This window comes from Melospiza melodia, chromosome 5 (genome assembly GCF_035770615.1).
Source record: "Melospiza melodia melodia isolate bMelMel2 chromosome 5, bMelMel2.pri, whole genome shotgun sequence".
In the NCBI taxonomy this organism is placed as follows: Eukaryota; Metazoa; Chordata; class Aves; order Passeriformes; family Passerellidae; genus Melospiza; species Melospiza melodia.
In genome coordinates this window covers 94,831,005-94,847,718 of record NC_086198.1, presented here as the reverse complement: position 1 = coordinate 94,847,718, position 16,714 = coordinate 94,831,005, and the positions used below count along the sequence as shown (strand labels likewise).

General features: G+C 45.2%; 1 long non-coding RNA gene across 1 annotated transcript; it reads left to right on the top strand.

The window, feature by feature from the left end:
* The first annotated feature begins 4,821 nt into the window (after positions 1-4,821).
* LOC134419100 (uncharacterized) lies at positions 4,822-9,719 on the top strand. Its single transcript, XR_010027976.1, has 2 exons — positions 4,822-5,132; positions 9,188-9,719. It is a non-coding gene; the product is annotated as an uncharacterized LOC134419100 (long non-coding RNA).
* The last annotated feature ends 6,995 nt before the right edge of the window (positions 9,720-16,714 follow it).

Below are 16,714 nucleotides of genomic sequence, written 5' to 3'. Positions count from 1 at the left end.
TGTAATCCTGGATAAACAGAGAGCAATCGAGCACAGCTTTGTGCCCAAGTGCCTTCTCACTCAGTGTGCTGCTGGAAATGAGATTAGCAGGAGTGAACGCTGCTGTTGACTCTCCTCTGCCTGAAATCAAACAGCTCCTTCTCAAAAAGCCAATACACCCATTACTGCACCATTACTTCTGGCCCTGCACCAGCTGTGATCTCATTCAGCTTTGTGCTTAGCAGGGGCTCCATGGCCTGGAGATGGGCAGCTCTGATTCTTGGGCTGCTCTGGATGCTGGGGTAGATCCTGGGGGGGCTTTTGCAGCAGATTCCCCTGCTGGGGTGGGACTTGGGCTGTGGGTTATGGGCACTACACAGCTGGAATTAAAATGTCTGTGGGCAATAAAAACCCCTGGGGAAAATTCAGAGTCTGAATCCTTGTGCAAGCTCCCCCAGCTGACATTTGCAGAGTCAGTAGATGGGGTTTGACTTAAGGGGCTCTTGGGAATGGTCGTGTCCTTTCCCTTGGAGGCTGCCAGGCTCCCTCATCTGTCATGGCCATCCTCATCTTCACCTGCCAGCACACCCAGGTGTGGTGCAGGGAGTCCATCCATGCCCTCCTGGGGTGGCTTTGTGCCCTGGCTCTGCCCTGTCACCAGCACAGCCTGCTTACCCTGATGCTCACTGCCTTGCCACAAGCCTGTTTGAAGAAGGTGAAGTGTACAGGCAGCAGAGTGTTTCTAGTCCCTGGTCCTTGCTTTTCCAGGCTGTCACCATCATTAAATATGTTTTTGGAGAGACAACAGCTCATAGATGGGCATGCTGTGGTGGATCTCCAGCTGAGGGCAGGCACTGCAGCTCCCTGTCACCTCCTTGGGTGGAAGCAGTGCAGCTGCTCCTGAGAGCTCCTGCACCTGAGTTGGCTGAATTTGATTTTACCACCTTGGCTGGTTTCACTGGGGCATTTGCTCTGGAATTTCGTTTTCAAGGTGCTCCTCAGAAGAGCCTTCAGAAGCCTTTAGGAATAGGCTCACACTTCTCTCCCACCCTGCTCCCTTGCACCTTGGGTGGAAAAGCAGGGATATATTTTTAGAAGATGGCATTGGGATAAAAATTGCTATGAAAAGCAGCTGGGAGGAGGTGTCCTTTTACAGCCAAGGCAGGCTGGTGGTGGCTATTCAGGGTGCATTCCTGCAGTGGGTTCTGTTACCTGATGTGATCCAGCCCACCCTCCCATTACTGCCTTTTGGGCTGTGCATGGTGGGTAATGCAGGGAGATTTACCATTAACTCTGAATTATGGATTAACTTGGCCCTGGAGGAAACAAACGTTTCAAGAAAGAGCAACAGCAGCACTAAAATTAATGAGCAACTGAGGTAATGAAACACTAGTTCCACTCAGGGAAAAAAAAAAATAGCAATATAAATATAGTAAGAGAGTGCATCAGATTCGATTTCATTAACCTGTGGTTAATAGGTTAAATAATTAAGATAAATTAATTAAACTAACTAGAAAGAAATTATGTGTTTTGTTAAACCAATTCATCTTATTCCATGTTACATAGAAAGTATTACTATTTGTCAAGTTGTTATAGTCAGTGTAGGATGGGGTTTATGATCTGACATAATTACTGAGCTGAGAAATGTGACACAAAAAGGTGAAAATAATTAAGCAGGCAGCATAGAGGATGTGTGCTCTGGGTATTAAACCAAACAATTACAGCTAAAGTGATGAGGAGAAAATCAGCATAGCATAACCAGTGATAAAAATTAGCTGTGAGGAATATTAGTAAGCTGTAATATGTATTAATATATTTTAAACATAAAGCCTGATCCATTTTTTAACTGTATGGATTTAACAAAAAATGGTGTAACGACACTGTGTGTGGTCCAGCTGCACCTGGAAAGGAGGAGGAAAAGGAAAGATGTCCTCATTTTCAAAGTGATTTTTCCAATTTGTCAAGCTTTTTGAATCCTCAAAAATGTCTTTGCAGCTTTATTTCACTCAGTTCATCAGCAGAAAGGTGATGCATTTCAGATTAAAGATGAACTTAAAGACCTAAAACTGCTGGGGTTTTGTACTGAAAACTTGTGAAGTTTATTCACTTCCCCTTCCAGGAACTTTAATGGGAGTTTTATCATCCCTGTAACTCCATAACCTTGGCAGCTGGGACCAGGAATGTTTTTTCAGAGCATGAGACTTTTCTGTTTGTATTTTTATACCTACCAACACAAACACCTCTTACACTTCCTATATGACACTTCCAGCCTTGTGAAAGTCATGTCAGACCATCAACATCAAATGCAGTGAGCAAAACAGAAAAGGATCAGTCACTGGGTTTGACTAGAGGAAATATCAAACTGTTTTCTTTAGTGGAAACAGAAGACTTTGTACAAGAATGTCTGAGTGAAAGATAAAACCATCAATCATGTTGGAAAGCAAAATGCTTTTGATGATTTATGTTGTTTCTGGAAGTCACTAACAGAAAGATGAAATTCAGCAGGAGAAAAAAGTGACTATTAAGCCAAATAGCTCAGATCTTAAACCTCCTAACATGTCAATATCCAAGCTCCCTTGGGGATGTAGAGTTAAAAATATTCTTAATCACACTAAATTCAAAGTTCATCTCATGCTGTATTGTTAAAATTATGTGCACATGAATCTGATCATGCAAAAAAAACCCTACAGAAGCTGAAGTGCCTGCTGACTGGAATCTTTTTTATTGTACACCAAACTCCAAATTCCCTCATGGTGGTCTTCCAGGGCAGGATTAATTAAAGAAAATACTACATCAAGTATCCTTTCTACTTAGAAATGTCTCACAGGTTTGTGTAATCTCCTACTGAAGCTATTACTAGAATGCCTTATAGATCAAAATCTCTAATTAAACATTAATTCCCTTAAAACATTTTCAATGCCTTAATTTCAGTAACTTGCAAGTTTTATTTGCCTGCCACAGCACGCTGGCTTCTTGTAATCAGTATTTAATAACCTGTACAGTTTAATCCCAATGTAATGTATTTGGCAATGACAAATGAAACTGAAAAACCCTGCTGTAAATCTAGATGATACACTGGAATGCTTTTCTTACTGTCTTAATTTATTGCATGGAAAAAAAGAAAGTCCTGCCTCCCTTTAACCCTTAAATGAGTATTAGTTTTTGAAGAGATTATAATTCTTTCCTTGACTTTTATATGTAATTTAGTGAGGGGTGGAAGAGTGAAGAGTCGAATCCGACAGCTCATAAGTAATGTACCAAAACCTTGTTTAATTGAAGAGCAAGCAGATAATCACACTTTCTCCTGAGAGGGTTTTTGGGGTGTGATCCACTGCATATGAGCACTTTGGGCAAACTCAGCCTCTTTGCCACAGCCCACCCCTTCTTGGACAGGGCACTTGCAGCTTTCTCTGCAGTGGGGCTGTGGTTTATCATTTATGAAACATTTCTTTCATGCATATTTGAGAGCTCAAGCGGCACCTGCTGACCCTGGCTGGGCTTTGGGGCTGCACTGGGTTTCCTGCTCAGGCTCCGTGTTTTTCCTGTGGATGTGCTGCTGACAGCTCTGGATACCAACAGCCTTTTCCAGCCTCCTTCCAGAGGCTGCCCAGCAGCCCAGGGCCATTGCTGCTCCCTCATCGCATCCCTGGAAGCTGCTCAAGGAGTTGCTGTGCTGGAATTCACATCTCTGATGCCCACAAATGCCCAGTGGGCTGCATTTCCAGTTCCTGGGATGCTCTGCCCCACCAACACCGTGGCCTCAGCACCAGCAAGGCTGGCCAAGAGCTTTTATCACTTTTAAAGCAAATCAGCAAGAAACTTGTAGCAGATTGAACAGCCTCAGCTGTGGAATAATTTGAAAAAAAATCTTCTCTGCTCATTGGATTGTACAGCTGGAGTTTTGTCACATGTGACAGTCACATCTAAATATTACTCAGAGGTTCAGTGTAATTTCATCCATCCTGCCTGGGCAATTTCCTTTTTTTTTTTGCCTTTTCTGTTTTTCAACTAAATCAGTTTTGGGCCATGTATAAAGGATAAAAAAAGGTAGGATTTTTTTTTTTTTTGAAAATCAGATGGACATGTTTTTAAGCTCCCAGGCAGGCAGGCAGGCAGGCACAGTTCCATGTTCCCTCTCCACAGCTGAGCTTGGCCTGTGTTGAATTGTGAAGAGGAAAACCCATCTGGTTACTTAGCTGAGATGTTTTTCCCTGGAGTAAATCTAATACCTGAGCCTTAAAAATCATGGATGATCTAGAGACAGTGAACTGAAAGTAAAGTTGATTACATCTCCCATATTCCAGGTCAGCAGGGTATATTTCATCCAAGCTCCTTTATCTCAGAGTGACATTTCTTCACTTCAAGTGCCCAGAATTCTGGACACCAGTCAGGGGATATTGTTCATTATTGTTCCAGCCAGGACATGGCATATTGGAATTATTCTGTAAGGACTCTCAGGACACGGCCAACACAACCACCCTTGTCCTTGTGGGGCAATTCCACTGGGCATATGTTAACTGGGAAAAGACAGGTCCAGGAGATTCCCAAGACACCTGCATGACAACTTCTTGGCAGAGGATCTCGGGGAGGTAATGTGGAGGGGTGCCCTCTGTGCTTCGCTACTTGCTCCCAGAGAGGCTCTCATGGGTGAGGTGGTGACTGGTGGCTGTCTTGGCTACAAAATCATGAAAACACTGATTTTCAAATCTCTGGTGCTGCTGGAACCCATCTGGGTCCGGAGGTGGCTCACTGAGCACTGCTGGCAAATCGGCATCTTCTCTTGGCGTGTCCTCCTGCAGGAAAGGTGTTGGGTGCTTTGAGTCTCTGTGCAGCAACCAGGGACAATTATAGTAAACAAGGTCACCCCGTGGCAGGGAGAAATTATGAGGAGGACTCCATATTATCAGAAGGCTAATTAATTACTTTATTGTTCTATATTATTCTATATTATATTACACTATATTACATTACATCTAAACTGAGTCTGCACAAAGCACCCGACTCAACTGCACAGAATCTTGTGACTGTCTGCTGACAGACAGTTTGGACACGTGCTTGGCCCTGACAGGCCAAGGAAACAAAACACCATCACTCTGGGTAAACAATCTCCATATTGCATTCCACTTTGGCACAACACAGGAGCAGCGAATGAGGTAAGAATTGTTTTGATCGTTCTTTTCTCTGCTTCTCTCACTGCCTCTCTCAGGTGTGAATCCCACAGACAGTGACAATTCTCCAGAGCCCTTTGCAAATATTAAAAAATTTATTGACCACCAAAGTATCCCAAGTGAACCGCTTTGAGTTTTAGCGGGCACTAATAATGCAGCTGCAGCTCCAGGCAGGAGCACCAGAGCAGGGTGCAGAGAGCCTGCAGAGCCCGCCGGGAGGGCTGCCTGTCCGTGCCCCGCAGCTGCCCCAGGCTCTGGGCCGCCAGCTGGCTCCCCGAGGAACAGGGAGAGCAGCGGGGGCTGCCCGGGCCAGGGCTCCGTGTCCCTGCCGCTGGCACCTGCTCGTCGGAGGTAGAAGGAGTCGCCTCCTCCTCCTCCTCCTGGAAGGAGTCCCGCAGGAGCTCCGGGTAGTCGGGGTTCACCCAGACTGTCCTGATCGTGATCCGGCGCAGGTTTTCCTGCGGGGATGTTCTGTTGCTGTTGTTTTCCCCCTGGCATGATCTGCTGACTTCCCCTTGGGAAAGCTCTTGCTCGATGTAGTTTAACCCCGGGCACGGCCGGAGAGGATAGCAGACCTCCCTCTGCTCCTCGTCGCTGGACCAGGAGCCCTCCCCGGGCTCTGGCGCTTCCAGCCCTGAGCCGGGCCCGCTGAGGGCCGGGGCAGACGAGGGGCCTGGGGCAGAGCAGGAGCTCTGCAGGGGCGGGACACGGCTCTGTGCCCCTGCCGAGCACACCTGCCCGCCCAGGGCTGCTGCCTCAGGAGGGGCATCCGGGGAGTGCTGCTCGTCCTGGGGCTGCCTGGACTCCATCTGTGGGACAGAGGAGGCGTGGCATGGAGGGGCTGTCTTGGCACAGCCTTGTGCCACCACCAGCCTCTCCATCCTGCCCCATTGCTCATCCTTCCCCTCTTCAGGCTCAGCAGCCCCTGGGTGGGCAAGGATTTGGGATTCACCTTCTCCCTGCTGGGTGTGTCTGTCGTGCTGTCCTGCAGAGGTTCTCAGGCTGAGAACCTTTCTCTGCCTCCTGAGAAAGGCGCTCTGGGGCAGTGGCGCCCCAGGCCTCCGTGCCCAAAAACCCGCCAGAGGTCACAATGGCCTCTGGGCACAGCAGGGCCCCTGTGTCACACAGAGCCCTGGAGCATGCCTCTGTCACAGAGGGACACAAAGGACACCCTGTCACAAAGGGACACCCCAGCAACCACAGAACCACCCAGCACAGGCCAGCCCCTGCTCTCCCCTCAGAGCCCCTGGCCGGTCTGATCCCACCAGACCCTCGCTCTGGACTCCTGGATCCCTCTGGACCAGGACTGACTTGGCCTTGAGCCTGTTTCCTCTGCAAGCCTTGATGGGGGCAGCTCACATCATTCATCATTCCTGCAGGTGTTCTGTGTTTTAACTCAGCTCTCCCACTCAGCTGCCCAAAAGTGGTGCAGTCACCAAGTGCCTAATGTGAGCTCTTGAAGCTTATTTCGGTCATCCAGTTTGGGAATATTTTGGTTACAAAGGGGAAAATAAGCTTTGTTTAGTTGATGAATGCTTAGAAAACTCAAAGATTTATTGAGTACTAATAATAATACTCGGAGCTCCAAACTGAATATTGGGTAATAAGTAATAATACTTGGAGCTCCAAACCAAATATTCAGTAAATGAGACAGAAAGAAAAGCTGGTGCTTTTTCTTTACCAAATATTCAGTAAATGAGGCAGAAAAAAAGCCTGATGCTTTCTAGTCTTCATTTGACTAATCTAAGAGAAATAGATAAGATAAAAACAATGCGTGAGAGAGAATCCACATGTTGCAGTTACTCTGTGTTGGATAGCTGCCTTCCCCAAGAAAAATTCACTGGAGAAATTCACACCCTAAGGCCTGTATTTATTGCTTGAGGAGTAAGTGAGGTATTTCAGGGATGTCATTATTTACAGGAGCAATATTGCTGTTTAGCCAGATGGCTGGCCAAACACAGACAAATGCTGTCTGCTATAATTTGTTTATTTGTCTATTGATCCATCTCTGCACCCATTTTGCTGATCAAACAGATGGATAGAGCAGGACCAGGAACAACTTATTCCTACTTTTCCCACATCAGTAATAGGATTTATCTCATATAACTTCCCACTCAAAAGCTACATGAGCTTGGACAAACCTGAAGTCTTATGGAAAGAGCAAAATGGATTCACCCCATCTATTTTAGGCAGAACCCCTCACCTCCTGGGGCAGCCCACCCCAGACAAAAGCAACTCACATCCCCTCCTGCCTACAAGTCTCTCAACACCAGAGAACTGTAATAACATTTGAGCAAAGTGTTGCATTGCTTAGAGGAGAAAATGTGATTCTAGGAGGAATGTGTAGAAGTGGAAAGGATAGCTACAAGATTTTCCTGAATTCAGAATATTCAATGGAAGATGCAGAGAGATTTTTTCAGATCTGCTCAAGCATACAAAGTACCTTGGCTCAAGCTGTTGCTTACTTGCTAGGAAAACATGATCTAGTGAAAGGCTTCTCATCAGAGGGTGACAACCCATGGTGAGGGTTCCACACCAAGCAGGAACAGCTCCAGTGAAAGGGTGGAGCTGATGAACCAGAAATCACTGTCAGCTGCAGATGGATTCCCAGATGGAGAGGAAGGATGTTTTGAAAGATTGAGTGAAATGCAGCTTTAAAAATCCAGGTGTTTCACAGAAGGATCCCTGATGGAACACATTCACTGAGCTTGTTCTGTGCAGAGGTGTGACCAGGGGAGGAAATGGAGATTAATGTGCTGAAAAATTCCATGGAAATGTGTGGGAGTGGGGGATGCTTTCTGGGAACCAGCCAGGTCACTGCAGAAACACCGCAGGTGATTTTTGAAGAGTGAGATGAAGCAAAAACACTCAAATTTGTGTTGTTTATCTGCTCATCACAGGGATGGTGACAGTGGCTGTGCTGGGGATGGGGCTGTTTGCCAGTCACTCCCTACATCCAATATCAGCCCTGTCATTGCCTTCATCACCCACAAAGGTCTGATTTAACACACCCAGGTGCCAGCAGCCAGGTTGCTGAAGAGAATTTCTGGGCTGTGACCAAACCTGACCAGCCATGGGGCTGTTTGTTTTTCAATACAGTTCCAAGAACACAAAAGAGATGAGCGTGTCAGTTTTCACCTGGCAATAGTATCTGTCACCCCTGCTGATAAACAGATGGTTTGAAACCATCCTGTTTTTCTGGAAACAGGCAAGGCCTCTCCACACAAACATATGCAATGTTGGGGAAGGTCAGCCCAAACAGTCAAGGCAAAACACACAAGGAACCTTTGGTGTCTTGAGGATGAGCACTTGGGGCATCTCTGATTCTGCTCCAAGCCCTGAGGATGGGCTGGTCCAATGGGCACAGCTTGGGAAGTTCACCAAAGGGAGGAAACCTCCATGGGTCTCACAGGGTGCTGACATAGGGCAGAGGAGGGGCTCTATCTATCTATCTATCTATCTATCTATCTATCTATCTATCTATCTATCTATCTATCTATCTATCTATCTGTCTATCCATCCATCCATCCATCCATCCATCCATCCATCCATCCATCCATCCATCCATCCATCCATCCATCCATCCATCCATCTTATCTCTCTGTCTATCTCTATATCTATATCTAATCTATATCTATATCTACATCTAATCTATATATATATCTTCTATATCTATCTATAGCTATATATCTATATCAGTCTCTATCTCTATCTCTATCTCTATCTCTATCTCTATCTCTATCTCTATCTCTATCTCTACATCAAATCTATCTATATCATTTATATCTATATCTATATCTAATATATCTATATCTATCTATATACATCTATATCATTTATATCTATATCTATATCTATATCTATATCTATATCTATATCTATATCTATATCTATATCTATATCTATATCTATCATATCTATGATTAATGTTTTCATCTAGGATTTGTTGGATTGATTTAGAAAAAGCTGGGCTATGTATTGAGGATGGGGGGTGGTTGAAAATATTTCTCTACTCCCTTTTCTCCCCTCTTTTCTCCCAGGCAAACTGTGGGCAAAGTTCCTCTTCCCTGCAGTCACAAAGGGAGCTGGCATCAGGCTTGGGAGAGCTGTGGTTTGGTGGCATCTCAGAAGCAAGCACCACTGAGTCCAGCAGAGGAGCTCATTTAGCAAAGCCTGTCAGCTTGAACAGACTCACTGGCCTCAGCTGGTTTTAGGCTGCATCTGAATCACATGAACAAAACATTGCTTTCAAGTGAGGAAGAGGAATTTGACTAAAGCCACTGTAATAATTAATCCTGTGATGGGCAAGTCATGCAAATTAGGTGAAAGTAGAGAGGCTGGGAACCCTCTGCCCAGGCCTGAGGCAGCTCACACACCTTTGTGCCACTCTGGGTTCCTGTTACACTGGAGAGATGTGGGCCCTAACCCATGGCGCACCCCTGCTCTGTGATCCACCTCCTCCTCTGCAGTCCACCCCAGCCTGGAGGAAGCACAGCCAGAATCAGCCACTTAAAACCTCACCTTTCAAATATTTCTCACAGGCAAATCTAATAAAAATCATATTTTGTCACACACAGGTGTATGAGTGGTGCTTCACTGTGGTCTCCTGCAGGACCTGGGCTTGTCTCATTCTAAACCTGTCAATAATCCCAGTGAATTTAAACACTGCAAATATTTCAGTTTGAGGGTAAATGTGCCTGGGTGTTTCAGTAGAGAGTGAGAGCAGACAGCTAACACTCCTCTGTGGCACCCACTGAAGTGGTGTCCCCTCAAAAAGAAGTTTTTCCACAATTCAGCACAGTGAGAACACTCCCACCAAGACACTCACTGCTTCTTGTAAGGTGCTGTTCTTCTGACAATCACTTTTGCTTTCTTTTTCTTTTTACTTTTTTATTGGTTTTAAGTTTTGGTTTTTGTTTTTTCACCTTCAGGGAATGCTTTAACAGCAGTTTCACAGGAATTCAGTTTTGGTTTTGTTTGCAATAATTGTTGTCACTGGAGTGAAAAAGGAATCCACAGGAGCAATTACTGGTCATGAGAGAGTGAATAAATGAATTAATTATCTTCAGCTTTGCTATTATTTTCATGCACATAATGATGGCACAGGCTGGTGCACTGACTACAGTGTGTTTAGGGGAGGGAAAAAAATTCTCCAAAAGCCTGTGGGAGATAATGAGTCCGAACCTCCCCCTGAAAACAATGCATTTTTCTTTTGTGGCAACCTCAGTGCCAAGACCTGAGGATGAACAAGTTCCTGTGGATGACACCAGCAGAGACAGAAATCAGATTGCCTTGGGAACAGAGGAAGAATAATCTTCCCTGACCTTCACATGGGCTGAAGGAACTGTGCTTGCTCCTTCACCTCCCAATCATTTGCCTCTCTGCCACGAGCTGCTAAAATAGGGCAGAGATAGAGCCAGCCACTGTGGCAGTTTGGCATCTAAAATTAGCTCCTGCAACAGAAAACACCTCGAGTTTGGCCTGATTAAGTTCAGTTGATGTTATTGCTATTTCTTCACCATTTCAGGAGGAGGAGGTGGGTGGCTGCTTGTGTGTTCCAGGACCATCAAGCATCAACAGCCACAGTGACAACACAAATGCCATATGCTACACCCAGGGAAAGTGCAGGAAAGTCACTGCCAGCACCAAAATTATCAGAATAAAGGAAAAAATAATATCCTGTGGTCACTTTGCTTTCCTGCCTCCAGCACAGTTGTTTGTGTCCCACATCCACTTCTTCTCCACAGCTTTCTGTTGTAGTTTCAAAGGGTCTGGGTGGTCCTGCACACTAATTTCCTTCCTACTGAACAAGCTGCAGAGCCTTTTTGTGCCCAAAATCAGAGGATTTGAGAAACACATGATTTTTTTTTTTTTAAGCAAAGTGTGTCCTATAGCACCCTGCACTTCCTGAGGACAAAACCTTGGTTTTACTTAGTTGTCTTTGTATTTTGCTCCTTAGTTAAACCTGCAAAAGCTGTTCTTCAGCCGAGGCTGTTCAGGAGGGAGCAAACAGTGAAGCAGCTGTGACATCTAGTGGTGTTTGTGGCTGTTACAATGCACGGAAAAACCCGGGAATCGTGGAATGGTTTGGCTTGGAAGGGACCTTAAAGATCACCTTGTTCTAACCCCTGCTAAGGGCAGGGACACCTCCCACTAAACCAGGCTGGTCCTTGAACAATTCCAGGGACGGGGCAGGCACAGCTTCTCTGGCCAATGAAAAATATACACTAAATAATACTAAAAATGAAAAATAGGTATACTTAGTGAAAACTGATGTTGTGCTTTAAAGGATAAACAGCCAGAGGGATCTCACAAAGCTCCCAAGTGCTGCCACTGCAGCGCCTTCACCCCTGCTGCTCCGACTTTAACTGCAAGGATGTGAAATGAGGATTAGCCCCTGTGGATTTCGTTTAGATATTTGGATACATTTTGTAGACATTCAAGAACTAGTCCTGAAGCAAAGGATTTCAGTGGAACATTAACTTGGTCCTGCAGAACTTTGCACACTGACATTGCTGTGTCAGCAAAATTTCTGCAATTTCTGCAAAATTAAAAACCTCAAATAAAAGTCTTCTCTTTAGAAAATGTCCGGGGTTTTTTAATGTTGTCAGTTACTTCTGCAAGGACAAAGCTGGCTTTGGTGTAACAACAAATTAGAGCAAATATATTTTTTTTCTTTAGGTGCAAGACAAATCCTGCCATGGAATAAACCTATATTCATATTTTATTCTGGGGCTGTTGAGCCTCCAGAGAAATCGTGGATTCTAGAGAGTTTCTACTCTTCATCAATCCCACAGTGCCTGAAAAGAAAAGCAATTTTAGTGTAAAAAATTCCAACAGATGTGTTTGTGAAGCTGGGATTTCCAGACGGCACATGACCTGTCTGACCATGAAAATAAGCTGATGGCATCCAGTAAAAGGGAGTAAAAATGTGTAATTTATCAGCTCAGCATTTCTGTAGGTGTTGACATAGATTGGGCAGAGCTCTGAGCAACTTGGTCTAGTGCAAGCTGTCCCTGCTCATGACAGGGAATTGGCCTAGAGTGCCTTTAAATGTTCCTTCCAACCCAAAGCATTCTGTGGCTCCATGATGCAGAATTAAATAAGAGCTGCAGCCGAGCTTCTCTTTGTGCTTTTGTGCGTGTGTCTCCAGGAGAGGTGGGTGAACATCACTGGAACTCAGGGAACAGCCCCAGGAGACTGCTGGAGGGACAAGTTCGTCACCTGGGGATAAGAAAAGCCACAGTTCCTGCTGCAGGAGCCCAGAGCCCTCCCTGCCCAGCCCAGCTGTCCTGCAGTGGCCCAACCAATCTCCCCATGAAATGGCTGATGACAGTGATGGGGGAACAGGGCAGAAGGGAAGGAGCTGGATTTACTGCTCTCCCTGCTGAAGGTGAACACATTGTTCCATGTGTTTGTGACTTCTGGGGACACCAGACCAGACCAGACCTGATCTGTTGTAGGCTGTGCTACATTTAGCCAGCTTGAGACCTTCCTCTTGGCTGTGGCTTTTAGGTGCTCCCAGTCCTCACCCCTCTATTATTTTCTGATGCTCATGTTCACAATTATGGCTTTCTTAAACCCCACAGGGGTAAAAAAAATCCTTTCTCCATGACTAATTATGTACAGACACATGAACCACAGCATTTAAGGGATGCTGAGGTCAAAAGGAATGTTCTGATTTCCACTGGCCCTTAGATGTCAGGGATTTATCAGCTTTCAGCTTAACTCCTGCTGAGATGCACCCCACAATCCCAAAACCTTAAAAACCAATGTGGCATCCCAAACTCAAGAAGACTTGAGTTTATTTATCACACAGAGATTCAAAGGTATTCAGTGGAGTCTTTTTCAGGGCAAAGAGGTAGGGTTGGAATCAAATGGCCTTTAAGGTCCCTTCCAACTCAAACCATTCCATGATTCTATGAAATAATTAACAGCCAAACTCATTTCCTGAGAGCAGGGGGACAAGCCATGGCCAGAGGCTTTTCTGGCAGGTGCATTTCAAGGCACTTGCATCCCATTCTGCTCCTGCTTCTTCCAGAGTGGCAGAGGCTGTGCAGGATCCTGTATCCTGCTCCAACACCAGGAAAACCCCATGCAGGGTCTCTGAGAACAGAATTTGTCCCAATCTGCTGTTTTCCCTTTGTGAACCCCTCCCATCCTCAGGTCTGCTTCACTCCTCGTTACCAGCAGTGCAACCTGATGATCTGGACGTGCAGGTCTGCAGGGTGTGACCTTTCCCAGCGCTGTGGGGCAGCCCCAGGTCTGACACCCCTGTTTTCAATAAACCACATCGCTGTGCTTGGCTGCCCTGTCTCCAGCAGGGACACAGGCAGTGAGAGGTGAATGGCTGCAGCCCAGTGAACTGCCACAAAACCCCATCAAATGTCAAGTATTTCTCTAAGACCTGGAGCTGCTGAGGCATTTCTGGCAGAACTTACTGAATAAAATGAGTAAGCTCTGATAAGCCTCTGATATGTGACAGAGCCAGACTTGGTTCAAATCGCAGAGCAAAGGAAACAAAACTCATTTAGATGAAGATCACCACAAGTCTTTGGCAGCATCTCCCTTCCAGGAGAAATCCAAGCCATGATGGACCTGAAAGGATCATTTTGGGGCCGACAGGCTGCAGGTGTCCATCCTTGGGTCTTCTCACTGAAGTGCTTCCGATGTTGATGTTGTGACCACCGTTGGTGCCAAGCTGAAATCTGATCTCCTGTTTGTGAGGCACCGTAGAAATGTCAGCCTCTTTAGAAATACCAAGCCACAGCTCAGGGGACGAGGGGTAGGGTTGGCGTGCTTCTTTATTTTCATTTGGCATTAATAATATTGAGCCCTCCAAACTATACTAATAGTAGCACAAAAGTTTGTAGGATTTTTCAGAAGCGAAATATAGAATTTGTTTGCTGAAAGCATAATGGGGACTGCACAGAACAGAGCAAGCTGGATGATCCTTTTCTGGCTCCACCTACACCCTCCCTGCTATAACTCTCCACTGGTCCTTATCTCTGCTCTCTGGAGTTACAGAAGTCCCTGCAAAGTTAATTTCTAACCAATTCCTTAGCAGATGCTCTCAGCCGTGGCTCTGTTACTGAAAACCACAGGCTGCAGGTTAAAAATAAAGCAGGTTAAAGCACAAGTGTGGCTAATCCCTCCAGAGGGAATCCTGAGCTCTGAATTTCTCTGTGCCCTTTTCAAAGGAAAGGAGAGCAGTGGTCCAGCTCCTCCCAGTCACTTTCCAGGGCTGAGATGTTGGGATTATTTTTACTTACAGCCTATAAATTAAAGTATAGAAACCCACAAACTTGTCTGTTTTTAGAAAGATCAGTTCCCCTCAGCTGCTGCAAGCTGGATAGATGTGAGGCCAGGGTTTAGCTTCACACTTGGGTTCCTGCCTTGATTCCAGGGAGATGGTGGGGAATGACCAATTTGTTTGCACATCCCTAAGTTCCAGTGATAGGACGTGGTGAAGTTAACAGTTAACAAGACTCATGAGGTATTGAAGTGAAGGGGAGCTGACCATCCTTTAATGCATCGAACTCCTATTTATTGATCGATCAGCCACTTTATGTAAGAGTGTTAATTAACTTCATGCATATTACAAAATCCAAGCTCACAATAGGCTAACAGAGAAAACTCTAACCACTCCTTTTGTTTTACAATACCTATAATTGTTTATTAAAAACAGAACCAGTGTTCCCACTGTGATATGAAAGGTTCCCAAAACTTCCATATCTGTTCCCAGGGTGCCATCTTTTCCCAGAGAGGGTGTTTTGCTTGTTATGGGAAGACTGCCTGAGAACCTTATTGTTTATAAAGTGATGCCTGAGAGAGCCTAATTGTTTATAGAAATCAGCCTAGGAACTGCTTTTGGAACTGCTTTGCAACTACCTTTTACTGTTCTCTCAACTGTATGCCTTCATGGCCTTTTTCTTTAAGCCATGCTTGAACTAAACTCTCCACAATGAGGATTTCAGGCTGCTGGGATGTTTTATTGGGGGTAAGATTGGACATCAGCTCAGATCAGACATCAGACAGCAATCAGACATCAGCTGATGCCAGAAATGTAGGTCCAGAGTCATCACTGAGGTGAGTAAGGGCTAAAGCAGCTCAAGAACTTGTCCCTGGTTTAGCAATTCCCTAAATACAGGTTTCCCCTCCAAGGATGGCCTTCCTGCTAAACCCTCCCTGTGGAACCTGCTTTGGTCAATGGGATGTCTTTTAGCTCTGGCCAGCACCAGGAGAGAAACCTGCTTCAGATTCTGAATGGAAATTCAGGGGTGTTTTTGATGCTGTTAAATACCTGCCCACAAAGCCAATTTTGTGGCTGTACTGACTGTGTAGTTTGTACAGATGCCAGGCTGAACACAACCTGAAGTTTTTTAATATGTTGTGGATCAAGTGGGTGACTCCTGCCACACAGTTATCGATTGGTTTGGGTTGGAAGGGACATTAAAAACCACCTAGGTCCAACCCCTGCCATGGGTGGGGACACCTCCCACTAGACCTCAGAGCCCCATCAAGTCTGGTCTCAAACACTTCCAGGGATGGGGAATTCACAGCTTTTTGGGCAACAAGATCATCCTGAAGGACTTCTGCCTGGAGGGAAACTCACCACAATGTTTGTGGCATAAGGGGCTACAGTCCTAGGACACTGAGCAGTCCTTGGGCCACTAGAACTGGGTCTGACCTGAGCTTTGTGAGGCAGCCCCTGTCACTGCTACCTGAGTGTTGATAATTGCTGCATTGTTTCTCCCTGGGCTGAATGGTTTCTTTCTAGGCAGCTGAATAAATCAGCAAAATTAATGTTGGTGGGAGAGAGTGTTCTCTGACAGGAACCAAACCACAGCATTTAAAAAATTGAAAATAAGTTGATTTTTCCTCAATTCCATGTATGTCTGGCCAATTAGATATTGTACAGCTTGTTTCCATACCCTGAAACTTTAACAGTTACAGTGACGATGCCTTGCATTGATATTAATTACAGAATCAAGACTCTATACACAATCGGCTTTGAAAGGTTTTGAATGCAAAGGATTGAAGAAATGTTTCTGCTACTGACGTTTAAAAAAACCAAGCCATCAAACCAACAACTCCTACCCTCATCTGACATGATCCTACTAAAAACACTAAAATGTGAAATGTTTCTCTATACAGAATGGCGATGCATTGGCAGCAAACTCAAATTCTATAATCTCTCCGAGAGTCTTAGTGAAAGCCTTAAGGAAAAATTGATTTGGAAATGGATCCAGGTATGAATCTTTTAGTAGTGAAGTTGTTCCTTATAAAATCAGTGTGTGTGTGTCCTCCTAAGGGGATACTTCATGAGAAGCTTAACATTTGGATGCTTCATTCATTACAGCCTCCTTCCAGCCTCACTTTTAGGGAAACAATTAATGAATAAATCAGGAAGAAATCAGAGTATGACTTTGCTTGTTTATTTTTGCTCTGAAGCAATATTTTGTCTCTTCCCAGCCACTCCCATAGCCCTCCCCACCCCATCTATGCCCATAAATACACAATTATTTGTACTGGTTATATTTACAGGAATGTTTCTGGAGGCAGCT